Source organism: Gobius niger, assembly GCF_951799975.1.
Source record: "Gobius niger genome assembly, chromosome: 6".
NCBI classification, from domain to species: domain Eukaryota; kingdom Metazoa; phylum Chordata; class Actinopteri; order Gobiiformes; family Gobiidae; genus Gobius; species Gobius niger.
In genome coordinates, this window is record NC_136857.1 from 4,142,968 (window position 1) to 4,157,590 (window position 14,623).

A 14,623-nucleotide genomic window follows, 5' to 3' on the forward strand; every position below is an offset into this window, starting at 1 on the left:
GCACTTCTAACAGTTACAGCAAAGATATACATAATGTGACAAATAACAACAAGTCTCTTCAGAGTAAAATCCATTTTGCAAGTTCAGGCTGTGCTTCAGTTGGCAAGTGGCAGATGCTGTGGTGATTCCTGCTCTGACCCTGCCTTTATGAGATGCGCGTGACTCAACTGCGGGGTTTTCTCCTCCTCGCGCTACCTGTCCTCCTCTTATTGCGCGGATTTGTGTATAGCTATGAGCAACACAGAGTAAACGGAACCTCCTGAATGAGATAGAAATTAGGAAAATCTAAGTATTTTATAGGCTCGCAGAACGTGGGCTGGGCTATAGGAGTCGCTGGGGAGCAGCCAGGTCACATTTTTGGAATTTCTAGACGCAATAAAACGCTGACATTAACAGGTCCGAAAATTAAGTCGCTTTGTTTCATGTTCAGGGATTGACAGAGTAACCCCAGTTAGGGCTGATCAAGTTTCAGATCTGTTAGGTGAGGGAAGTGAGAAAGCCTTGATCATTTAAGCCTCAAAAACTTAATTGTTCAAACAAACTTTCCTGAAGTGTCCACAGCGAAACTGGCACAAATGTGAGCTCCCAGTGGACAATACGGGCATGTTCCTCCTTAAGGTCAAACCAAACCCAAATAACCACTTTTTTTTTATTTTTTTATTTAACATAAATGTAATTACAAAACAATACTGCAGTATTACCACTAAAACATGTATAATAGGTTCCTCTCTGGGGTCCAGGACTCCCCTGAAAAAGACATTCTTAATGGTAAATGGTCTCAACTTATAAAGCGCTTTTCCACCTACATTAGGCACTCAAAGCGCTTCACAGCAAGGATCCACTCACCCATTCATGCTCTCATTCATACACCAATGCACGCAGACACTGGGGGCAATGTGGGTGAAGTGTCTTGCCCAAGGACACAACGACAGTGTGCACTTTCAGGAGGTGGGAATTGAACCCCTGATCTTCCGATCATGAGACGACCTGCTCTACCATCTGCGCCACCGTCGCCCGAATCTTAGTGGGACTTTCCTGGTTTGCCCTTATCTGAACTGAGCAAAGCTTCTCAGCTACAGCCAGTGGAACACCTCATTTGAAAGCTAAGACCTACAAAACTCAACTAAATGGATCTTTTTCCTCACGTCATCAAATTTTTTTTCCATCTTTTTTTGGAGGGGAGGGTTTCAACTCATTTTTGTAACATTTTTGTCATTTTTTGTCCATTTTTTCGTCAATTTTTAATCAATGTTTTCTCACTTTTTTGTCACATTTCCATCATTGTTTTCGTCTCAGTTCTGTCGCTATTTTCCCATCTTTTTTCCAGAAGCTTTTGGATTGGGGTAAAGCCAAACTGGAGAAAATGTGCTCGGATCAGGTGGGAGTTAAGGGGTTAAACCCAAATGCAAACTTTTAAAGGCGGACCATTAAGGTTTGAGATGTTTCCTGATGTGTTGGGAAATGGGACGACCATCTATGACCATGACTGAAGACTCATCAAATACTGTAGTAGGTGCAAGCCAAATATTAGGGTGACACGATGTCGTCATTATTAACCTCTTAACTCCCGCCTGAACCGAGAGCATTTTCTCCAGTTCAGCTTTACCCAAATCCTGTAGGCCAGTGTAACGCCTCATTTGAAAGACCTACAAAACTAAATTGATGTTTTTCCTCATATCAGATTATTTTTCGTCACTTTTTTAGTTGGGCAGTCGTCTCATTTTTGTCAAATTTTCCGGGTTTTTTTTGTCAAATTTTTTGTCACTTTTTTCACATTTTCATCATTGTTTTCGTCTCAGTTCTGTCGCTATTTTCACATCTTTTTTCCAGAAGCTTTTGGACTGGGGTACAGCTGGAGAAAATGTGCTCGGTTCAGGTGGGAGTTAAGGGGTCAACTTTAAGTATTAGGGTTCGGATTAGGATTATTTGTATTTTTAGACAAACCGACTCATAGATCTATACAAACTCACAGCAGACGTCCCTCCGGAGCAGACAATCTAGCACTAACCATGGACAAACTCAAGTAAAGGCGGCTCAAAGAACATGCGCAGGTCTCGATACTGACTCCACGCATTGTCCAGAGGGTAAGATGTTGAACTGGTGAAGGTTTGTTCAGATTAGGTTCGGGAGTTTGATGATACAGAACATTTAAAATCTATTTCAAAATGATCCTTTCTGATTGAAAAACAAAACATAAACACAAGACAGGAATAGGTTGGTTCTAGCTTTATTCTACTTCTGTGTAGTAGTTTGTTTGTTTGTTTTTAGCACTGTCCCTGATTAAATGAGGTCCATTTAGGGCAGGGGTAGGCAACGTCAGGCCCAGGTGCCAAAACGGGCCCTCCATCATTGAACCTCTGGCCCTTGAGATGATTTTGGGGAACATAATTACACAAATCAGAGCTCAAAAGCCTGTTAAAGTATTCGAGAAATGTGAAAGATACTGTCAATTCCTTTAAAGTTTCTTAGCAGAACACCCATTTAGGCCATGTGTGATGCACAACACAGCCGACAATCGGAGGGTCCGGCCCTTGGTCTTTTGACCATGAAGAAAATTGTCCATCCACCGAGCAAACTTGCCGACCCCCAAATTTAGGGAGTCCCGTTTGTTCCCTGCCTCGCCAATAAAACCCACAACATGAGGAAAAAGTTATTTAGGACTTGCCGCACAACTGTCGCATTGAAATATTGAGACTTGTGAAAATAAACATGAACTCCATTTTGTTTGTTGTCTCTTAACCCCACCTGAGAACATTTTCTTCAGTGTAGCTTTACCCGAAGAAGTAACAGTAACACAATAAAAACGCGACAAAAACACACGACTAAAGAGTGATGAAAAAACAACAAAAACATCGATTAAAATAGACAAACGGAAACACTTCCAAAGAGAGACGGAAAAGCAACAACAACAAAAAAACAAAACAAAATGAAGTCACTTTGGCCTCGTCGCCACGGACCGGTCTTCGGTTACAATACGTTTCCATGGTGACAAGGCAAAAGTGACTTCATTTTGTTCTGCAGCTCAAGAACAAGATGTTCTTTAGTCTTGTGACGTATGAATGAGCCTTTAGTCATGTTTTTGTCACTTTATTTGTTGGGTCACTGTTGCTTTTCCGTCTCTCTTTGGAAGTGTTTTTGTTTGTCTTTTTTAATCGCTTTTTTGTTGCTTTTTCATCACTCTTTAGTCGTGTGTTTTTGTCGTATTTGTATTGTGTTACAGTTACTTTTTTGCTTCTAGATTGGGGTCTTGTGAAGCATGAATGAGCCTTAACCCCTTAACTCCCACCTGAACCGAGCACGTTTTCTCCAGTTTGGCTTTACCCCAATCCAAAAGCTTCTGGAAAAAAGGTGCGAAAATAGCGACAAAACTGAGACGAAAACAATGATGAAGATGTGACAAAAAAATGAGAAAACTTTGACAAAAAATGACAAAAAGCAAAAAATAAAAATGACAAAAAATGTGACAAAAAATGTAACAAAAAAAATGACCAAGAAATGATTAAAAAAATGATTAAAAAATGTCAAAAAATGTGACAATAAATGACAAAAAAATGACAAAAAAGTTACAAAATGAGTTGAACCCCCAAAAAAGATGGAAAAAAATCTGATGACGTGAGGAAAAAGATCCATTTAGATGAGTTTTGTAGGTCTTAGCTTTCAAATGAGGTGTTACACTGGGCCTACAGGATTTGGGTAAAGCTGAACTGGAGAAAATGCTCTCGGTTCAGGCGGGAGTTAAGAGGTTAAAGAGTCAAAAAACAAAAGATCAATGAGAATGAGCAACAAAAAGCTGACAAAAACACACACAAAAACGCCTACAAAGATGAGTTCTGCAGGTCTTAGCTTTCAAATGAGGTGTTCCACTGGCTGTACCGAGAGGCTTTTCAGAAAATGTGCTCAGTTCAGGTAAGGGCAAACCAGGAAAGTCCCACTAAGATTAAGCATGTCTTTTTCAGGGGAGTCCTGGCCCCAGAGAGGAACCTATTATACATGTTTTGGTGGTAGGGGAAACCAGAGCACCCGGAGGAAACCTTCCCAGACACGGGGAGAACATGCAAACCCCACACAGAAAGGAACCCGGGTCCTTCCTGCCGCCAAAATGATATAGTCAAGTTATTGAGTGATTCCAGAACAGGTGCACTTTGATAAAGCCCTGTTAGCATTAGCATGGTGCCTTTGCTGCAACTACAATAGCCCATAAAGCGGATTATTATCAAACTTAACAAAAATATGGTCATAAAAACGCATCAGATTCACAGTTAAGACTTGATAAACCAATGGGGCGCAGTGGAAACAACGCGTCCATCACCAACAGTAAACATAGCCCAGAAGCTAACTAAAGTAACAGTAAACATAGCCCAGAAGCTAACTAAAGTAACGGTAAACATAGCCCAGAAGCTAACTAAAGTAACGGTAAAACATAGCCCAGAAGCTAACTAAAGTAACGGTAAAACGCTAACGCAATCTCTAAAGCAGGGGGGCCCAAACTTTTTGTCTCCGAGGGCCAATATTAAAAAGTGCCTGTGAGTCTCGGGCCAAACACGGCGATGTCAAGCACGAAAACACATATAACTGCAAATATAAAGTTACTTTATTTTATTTTTTCGATAGCCTACATTTGCATTTGTTTCTATACCTGTAAATAACATGCTATATTAAAACAAATGGTAACTATGGCAAAAAAAAAATCAACCATTGTAACAATTTAGTGCAAAAAAACAACAACACCTGTATCTACAGCACCTACAGTAACTTTACCTCATTTGTTAACTGAAAGAAAATGCCACATTAGATTATTTTGAAAGTGTCAGTTCAGCATCAATTCTTTTATAAGTCAGTTTTTAGCATAAACTGTTGTTGATGTCAACGACCTTAGCAATAAAAAAATTGAAAAACTGTGAAAGTTGCTGCTACAACGCTCTGTAATTGATAAATACCAAGACACCACAACAGTGTTTCCTTAACTTTGCGAAAGGAGTGAAACAGCGCCCCCAATTTGACGCTGGTGGTCAAAAAGTGTACTGCACCCATATTTACCTTTGAGAATGAATGAGAGTTAGTATTAATTGGGTAAATCCAAACTGGAGAAAATGTGTTGTGACTAAATTCATTGCCATATTAAAGTGATAGTCCGGAAGTTGAAATGTTTTTTTTTCAGCAAGTGCATTGTGTCACTCATGAATCACACAGATGATCAGATAAGTGTTTTCATTGATGTTTTTATTGAAGAAAATACAGTTTTAATATAAACAGGGCTACAGTGCAGTTTAGAAATAATAAATACAGTTGTATTAAATAGCCTATATATGTTTTAAATAGTAATTCAATACTTAAATAAATATTTTAAATAAAAGAAATATTTAATTTAAATATTTTGACATCAAAATATTCCTTTGGAATTACACAGAAGAAACACTGATACATCAGCTGTTGGCCCACAGGGCTGAGACTCTGATCAATGTGATCAATGCATTAGTTCCTCAGCGCACAGTCCGGAGCGCTGGGCTCCGCGTGGTTGGCTGGATCCCCGGGGAAATAGACGCGCGCAGTGAGGATGGAGAAGGAGAAGAGGCGCTCCATGAGGTAGTGACACAGCAGCTCCTCCTGCCAGGTGTCCTTCAGGTTCAGCTCATTCACACTCATGTGATGCGCCTTTGGGTTGAAAAAAGAAAACAATGAATACATAACAAATGCGTATCAGTAAATGTGTTTTATAAACACAAATCTGGGCTTGGTGTTTTTCCTGAGCTCACCTTCTGTTCGTAGCCCGTCCTGGACCGCACACATGTGGTCATGTCTTCATGCAGATCATTCAACACTTCCTTCACTCTCAGGGCTGAGGAGCAGCTCTCAAACTCAGAGACAACCTTCACAAAAGACTTGTATCTCGTGAGGACGTCCAACATCTTCTCTATGCACGGCTGAAGAAGACAGAGAAACATAAATAAACTTCTGTTTCACATGAATGTTGCCTCATACATTATGTCTGAATGTTTACCCCGGGCGTGTGTCTCAGAGTCCCAGGGTCGCACATGTCCCGCGCTTCCATCCAGGCGAGAGAAGTGGTGAAGTCCTTAAACCCTTTGGGGCCACTTCTAGCCTAAAAACAAACGAGAATAAGAGACGTGGAAACAGAGCGAGCGATTTTCTTCTAAAACACACAAGAGGGTAAATAAAAGACTCTTACCTCATGTCTCGCTTTTCTATTAAACTCAAATGCGCTTTTGGCCACGTTAGCGCAGGCATGATCTGCAGTCGGGGCGCTTCTAACAGTCACAGCAAAAACATACAACATGTGAAAAATAACCACACATCTCTTCATAGTATAATCCATTGTGCTTCAGTTGGCAAGTGGCAGATGCTGTGGTGATTCCTGCTCTGACCCTGCCTTTATGTTGCGCGTGACTCAACTGCGGGGTTTTCTCCTCCTCGCGCTACCTGTCCTCCTCTTATTGCGCGGGATTTGTGTATAGCTATGAGCAATACAGAGTAAACAAAACCTGAACTAGATAGAAATTAGGAAAATCTAAGTATTGTATAGGCTCGCAGAACGTGGGCTGGGCTATAGGAGTCGCTGGGGAGCAGCCAGGTCACATTTGTGGAATTTCTAGACGCAATAAAACGCTGACATTAACAGGTCCGAAAATTAATGTTCAGGGATTGACAGAGTAACACCAGTTAGGGCTGATCAAGTTTCAGATCTGTTCATGTTTCTCCTTAAGGTCAAACCAAACCCAAATAACCACTTTTTTTTTAATTTAACATAAATGTAATTACAAAACAAAAGTACTGCAGTATTGCCACTAAAACATGTATAATAGGTTCCTCTCTGGGGTCCAGGACTCCCCTGAAAAAGACATGCTTAATCTTAGTGGGACTTTACTGGTTTGCCTTTACCTGAACTGAGCACATTTTCTGAAAAGCTTCTCGGATACAGCCAGTGGAGCATCTCATTTGAAAGCTAAGACCTACAGAACTCATCTATGGATCTTTTTCCTCACGTCATCAGATTTTTTTTCCATCCTTTTTTGGAGGGGTGTATTCAACTCATTTTGTAACTTTTTTTGTCATTTTTTTGTTATTTATTGTCACATTTTTGTCACTTTTTTTGTCGTTTTTTGGCACTTTTTGTCTAAGTTTTCTCACTTTTTTGTCACAGAGGTATTCAAATAACCACGTAAAAAAAAAAATGTTTTGGTGAATGGTCGGCAACAGCTGATGCATACAGGTTTTATAAAATGATAGATCTGTTACAGCGCAAGAGAAGCAATGCCCTGTTTATGGACATTGTTTTTTGCTGATTATAGGATTTTAATAAAATGTTTATCAAATATGAAAATGTAAAATGCCGACCACGGCCAACGGATGTGATGACATCGCGATCGCTCGTGTTTTTTCCCTGCCTCGCCAATAAAACCCACAACATAAGGAATATTGCGACTTGTGAAAATAAACATGAACTCCATCCATCCATTTTCTTCCACTTTATCCGGGGCCGGGTCGCGGGGGCAGCGTCTCAGCAGAGATGCCCAAACTTCCCGATCCACACACACCTCCTCCAGCTGTTCTGACCCCGAGGCGACACCAGGCCAGCTCGGAGACATAGTCCCACCAGCGTGTCCTGGGCCTTCCACGAGGCCTTGTCCCACTAGGACATGCCTGGAACACCTCCCGCGGGAGGCGACCAGGAGGCATCCGGAACAGATGCCCGAGCCACCTCAGCTGCTCCTTTCTACGTGAAGGAGCAGCGACTCTACTCCGAGCTCCTCTCGGGTAACTGAGCTCCCCAGCCACCCTGCGAAGGAAACTCATTTCGGCCGCCTGTATTTGCGATCTCGTCCTTTCGGTCATGACCCAAATCTCATGACCATAGGTGAGGGCGGGAACGTAGATCGATCGGTAAATCGAGAGCTTTGCCCCGACTCAGCTCCCTCTTCACCACGACAGACCGATACAGCGACCGCATCACTGCTGACGCCGCACCGATCCGTCTGTCCATCTCACGCTCCATCCGTCCCTCACTCGAGAACAAGACCCCGAGATACTTGAACTCCTCCACTTGAGGTAAGGACTCCCCACCGACCTGAAGAGGGAAAGGAGAACCATGGCCTCCGATTTTGAGGTGCTGATCCTCATCCCGGCCGCTACACACTCGGCTGCAAACCGCCCCAGAGCAGCTGAAGGTCCTGGTTCGTTGAAGCCATCAGAACAACATCATCCGCAAACAGCAGAGATGAGACTCTGAGGCTCCCAAACCGGACCCCCTCCGGCCCCTGGCTGCGCCTAGAAATTCTGTCCATAAAAGTGATGAACAGAACCGGTGACAAAGGGCAGCCCTGGCGGAGACCAACACGCACCGGGAACATGAACTCCATTTTGTTTGTTGTCTCTTAACCCCACCTGAGAACATTTTCTTCAGTGTAGCTTTACCCAAAGAAGTGACAGTAACACAATAACAACGCGACAAAAACACACGACTAAAGAGTGATGAAAAAACAACAACAACATCGATTAAAATAGACAAACAGAAACACTTCCAGAGAGACGGAAAAGCAACAACAACAAAAAAACACAACAAAATGAAGTCACTTTTGCCTTGTCGCCAAGGACCGGTCTTCGGTTACAATACGTTTCCATGGTGACAAGGCAAAAGTGACTTCATTTTGTTCTGCAGCTCAAGAACAAGATGTTCTTTAGCCTTGTGACGTATGAATGAGCCTTGAGTCATGTTTTTGTCACTTTATTTGTTGTGTTCTTGTCTTTTTCAATCGCTTTTTTGTTGTGTTTTTGTCACTTTTTTGTTGCTTTTTCATCACTCTTTAGTCGTGTGTTTTTGTCGCATTGGTATTGTGTTACCGTTACTTTTTTGCTTTTAGATTTGGGTCTTGGGAAGCATGAATGAGCCTTAACCCCTTAACTCCCACCTGAACCGAGCACGTTTTCTCCAGTTTGGCTTTACCCCAATCCAAAAGCTTCTGGAAAAAAGGTGAGAAAATAGCGACAGAACTGAGACGAAAACAATGATGAAGATGTGACAAAAAAGTGAGAAAACTTTGACAAAAATGGACCAAAAAAAAGTGTCCAAAAAAGACAAAAAAAATGTGACAAAAAAAATGTGACAAAAAAATGTGACAAAAAATGACAAAAAAGTTACAAAATGAGTTGAAACCCCCCCCAAAAAGATGGAAAAAAATGTGATGACGTGAGGAAAAAGATCCATTTAGATGAGTTTTGTAGATCTTAGCTTTCAAATGAGGCGTTACACTGGCCTACAGGATTTGGGTAAAGCTGAACTGGAGAAAATGCTCTCGGTTCAGGCGGGAGTTAAGAGGTTAAAGAGTCAAGAATCAAAAGATCAATGAGAATGAGCAACAAAAAGCTGACAAAAACACACACAAAAACCTACAAAGATGAGTTCTGTAGGTCTTAGCTTTCAAATGAGGTGTTCCACTGGCTGTAGCCGAGAAGCTTTTCAGAAAATGTGCTCAGTTCAGGTAAGGGCAAACCAGGAAAGTCCCACTAAGATTAAGAATGTCTTTTTCAGGGCAGTCCTGGACCCCAGAGAGGAACCTATTATACATGTTTTAGTGGTAGGGGAAACCAGAGCACCCGGAGGAAACCTTCCCAGACACGGGGAGAACATGCAAACCCCACACAGAAAGGAACCCGGGTCCTTCCTGCCGCCAAAATGATATTGTCAAGTTATTGAGTGATTCCAGAACAGGTGCACTTTGATAAAGCCCTGTTAGCATTAGCATGGTGCCTTTGCTGCAACTACAATAGCCCATAAAGCGGATTATTGTCAAACTTAACAAAAATATGGTCATAAAAACGCATCAGATTCACAGTTAAGACTTGATAAACCAATGGAGCGCAGTGGAAACAACGCGTCCATCACCAACAGTAAACATAGCCCAGAAGCTAACTAAAGTAACGGTAAAACATAGCCCAGAAGCTAACTAAAGTAACGGTAAAACATAGCCCAGAAGCTAACTAAAGTAACGGTAAACATAGCCCAGAAGCTAACTAAAGTAACGGTAAAACATAGCCCAGAAGCTAACTAAAGTAACGGTAAACATAGCCCAGAAGCTAACTAAAGTAACGGTAAACATAGCCCAGAAGCTAACTAAAGTAACGGTAAAACGCTAACGCAATCTCTAAAGCAGGGGGGCCCAAACTTTTTGTCTCCGAGGGCCAATATTAAAAAGTGCCTGTGAGTCGCGGGCCAAACACGGCGATGTCAAGCACGAAAACACATATAACTGCACATATAAAGTTACTTTATTTTATTTTTTCGATAGCCTACATTTGCATTTGTTTCTATCCATGTAAATAACATGCTATATTAAAACAAATGGCAACTATGGCAAAAAAAATCAACCATTGTAACAATTTAGTGCAAAAAAACAACAACACCTGTATTTACAGCACCTACAGTGACTTTACCTCATTTGTTAACTGAAAGAAAATGCCACATTAGATTATTTTGAAAGTGTCAGTTCAGCAACAATTCTTTTATAAGTCAATTTTTAACATATACTGATGTTGATGTCAACGACCTTTGCAATAAAAAAATGAAAAACTGTGAAAGTTGCTGCTACAACGCTCTGTAATTGATAAATACCAAGACACCACAACAGTGTTTCCTTAACTTTGTGAAAGGAGTGAAACAGCGCCCCCAATTTGACGCTGGTGGTCAAAAAGTGTACTGCATCCATATTTACCTTTGAGAATGAATGAGAATTAGTATTAATTGGGTAAATCCAAACTGGAGAAAATGTGTTGTGACTAAATTCATTGCCATATTAAAGTGATAGTCCGGAAGTTGAAATGTTTTTTTTTCCAGCAAGTGCATTGTGTCACTCATGAATCACAGATGATCAGATAAGTGTTTTCACTGATGTTTTTATTGAAGAAAATACAGTTTTAATATAAACAGGGCAACAGTGCAGTTTAGAAATAATAAATACAGTTGTATTAAATATCCTATATATGTTTTTAAATAGTTACTCAATACTTAAATAAATATTTTAAATAAAAGAAATATTTAATTTAAATATTTTGACATCAAAATATTCCTTTGGAATTACACAGAAGAAACACTGATACATCAGCTGTTGGCCCACAGGGCTGAGACTCTGATCAATGTGATCAATGTGATCAATGCATTAGTTCCTCAGCGCACAGTCCGGAGCGCTGGGCTCCGCGTGCTTGGCTGGATCCCCGGGGAAATAGACGCGCGCAGTGAGGATGGAGAAGGAGAAGAGGCGCTCCATGAGGTAGTGACACAGCAGCTCCTCCTGCCAGGTGTCCTTCAGGTTCAGCTCATTCACACTCATGTGATGCGCCTTTGGGTTGGAAAAGAAAACAATGAATATATAACAAAGACGTATCAGTAAATGTGTTTTTTTTAACACAAATCTGGGCTTGGTGTTTTTTCTGAGCTCACCTTCTGTTCGTAGCCCGTCCTGGACCGAACACATGTGGTCATGTCGTCATGCAGATCATTCAACACCCGCTCCACTCTCAGGGCTGAGGAGCAGCTCTCAAACTCAGAGACAACCTTCACAAAAGACTTGTATCTCGTGAGGACGTCCAACATCTTCTCTATGCACGGCTGAAGAAGACAGAGAAACATAAATAAACTTCTGTTTCACATGAATGTTGCCTCATATTATGTCTGAATGTTTACCCCGGGCGTGTGTCTCAGAGTCCCAGGGTCACACATGTCCCGCGCTTCCATCCAGGCGAGAGAAGTGGTGAAGTCCTTAAACCCTCTGGGGCCACTTCTAGCCTGAAAACAAACGAGACGAGAATAAGAGACCTTTTTTCTTCTATAACACACAAGAGGGTAAATAAAAGACTCTTACCTCAAGTCTCGCTTTTCTATTAAACTCAAATGCGCTTTTGGCCACGTTAGCGCAGGCATGATCTGCAGTCGGGGCGCTTCTAACAGTCACAGCAAAAACATACAAAATGTGAAAAATAACCACAAATCTCTTCATAGTAGAATCCATTGTGAACCTGGGCTGTGCTTCAGTTGGCAAGTGGCAGATGCTGTGGTGATTCCTGCTCTGACCCTGCCTTTATGAGATGCGCGTGACTCAACTGCGGGGTTTTCTCCTCCTCGCGCTACCTGTCCTCCTCTAATTGCGCGGGATTTGTGTATAGCTATGAGCAACACAGAGTAAACGGAACCTCCTGAATTAGATAGAAATTAGGAAAATCTAAGTATTTTATAGGCTCGCAGAACGTGGGCTGGGCTATAGGAGTCACTGGGGAGCAGCCAGGTCACATTTGTGGAATTTCTACACGCAATAAAACGCTGACATTAACAGGTCCGAAAATTAATGTTCAGGGATTGACAGAGTAACACCAGTTAGGGCTGATCAAGTTTCAGATCTGTTTAAAAAAGAAAAGAAAAAAGTTTCAGATCTGTTAGGTGTGGGAAGTGAGAAAGCCTTGATCATTTTAGGCTCAAAAACTTAATTGTTCAGACAAACTTTCCTGAAGTGTCCACAGCGAAACTGGCACAAATGTGAGCTCCCAGTGGACAATACGGGCATGTTCCTCCTTAAGGTCAAACCAAACCCAAATAACCAACAACAAATAAAGTAAAAGAGGTTTCGCACAAAATCATCCATACATATTATCCAGGTAATTGTTTTTTGACTAAATTCAAAAGGGACATTGGTGTGAACTGCTCTGTTTGTGGAGATCATCCAGAGACATGTTCTTGCCCCAAGAAGTTCTGGAAGGACTTATGTAGTTTTATGATTGGACGTCTACACAAGGACTTTACATTGAACTGGGACAACGTTATTTTTTGTTTCTTCAGAAAGCAAAAGAATGAAGACTTATCCCTTTTGTCCAAATGTTATATTCACAAATGTAAATACTCTAAGCAGAAACCCAACTTTACACATTTTTTTAGTGATACTCTCTCATATATCAAGATTTTGGATGGTTCTGATAACAAAAAGGCTCTAAAAAACTATCAGTATTTGCTCACAATACAATATAAGTGTAACTGAATAATTGTATTGTGCAATTCTGTTACCCCCTGGCATACTCTGTATATTCATATACTTTAAAAACATAGAAAAAAAAGAACATAGAAAAAAAAAGAGAAACCCAAATAACCATCATTTTTTTGTCACTTTTTTTTGTCTTTTTTTGTCACATTTTTGTCATTTTTTTGTCACATTTTTTGTCATTTTTTTGTTGGTCATTTTTAGTGATTTTTTGGCTTTTTTGTCATTTTTTTATCACATTTTTTGTCATTTTTTTTGTCTTTTTTGTCAATTTTTTTGTCACATTTTTGTCATTTTTTGTCACATTTTTTTTTGCCTTTTTTTGTCACACTTTTTGTCATTTTTTGTCATTTTTTGGCTTTTTTGTCATTTTTTGGTCACATTTTTGTCAATTTTTTTTGTCATTTTTTGTCACATTTTTTGTCATTTTTTGTCAATTTTTTTGTCAATTTTTTTGTCAATTTTTTTGTCATTTTTTGTCCATTTTTTTGTCACATTTTTGTCCTTTTTTTGTCCTTTTTTTGTCTTTTTTTGGTCATTTTTTGGTCATTTTTTGTCAATTTTTGTTTGTCTTTTTTGTCATTTTTTTCCACATTTTTTGTCATTTTTTTGGTCATTTTTTGGTCACATTTTTGTCATTTTTTTGTCATTTTTTGTCCATTTTTTGTCCTTTATTTTGGCTTTTTGTCACATGTTTTGCCTTTTTTTTGTTTTGTTGCTTTTTAGTCATTTTTTGTCTTTTTTGTCAATTTTTTTGTCACATTTTTGTCATTTTTTGTCACTTTTTTTTTTGCCTTTTTTTGTCACATTTGTTGTCATTTTTTTGTCATTTTTTGGCTTTTTTGTCATTTTTTGGTCACATTTTTGCCAATTTTTTTTGTCATTTTTGGTCACATTTTTGCCAATTTTTTTTGTCATTTTTTGGTCACATTTTTGTCAATTTTTTTTGGCTTTTTTGTCATTTTTTTGTCACATTTTTTGTCATTTTTTTTGTCTTTTTTGTCAATTTTTTTGTCACATTTTTGTCATTTTTTGTCACATTTTTTTTGCCTTTTTCGTCACATTTATTGTCATTTTTTGTCATTTTTTGGCTTTTTTGTCATTTTTTGGTCACATTTTTGTCAATTTTTTTGTCATTTTTTGTCAATTTTTTTGTCCATTTTTTTGTCACATTTTTGTCCTTTTTTTGTCCTTTTTTTTTCTTTTTTTTGTCTTTTTTGGTCATTTTTTGTCAATTTTTTTGGTCTTTTTTGTCATTTTTTTCACATTTTTTGTCATTTTTTTCACATTTTTTGTCATTTTTTTGTCATTTTTTGGCTTTTTTTGTCTTTTTTTGGTCACATTTTTGTCATTTTTTTGGTCATTTTTTGTCCATTTTTTGTCCTTTATTTTGGCTTTTTGTCACATTTTTTGCCTTTTTTTTTGTTTTGTTGCTTTTTTGTCATTTTTTGTCCATTTTTTGTTTTATTTTTATTTAACAGAAATGTAATCACAAAACAAAAGTACTGCAGACGTTCTCAAACAACCACTTTTATGCCACGGAGAATATTTTGTTGTAATAAAGGGACATTCGCGCACCGCTTGTGAAC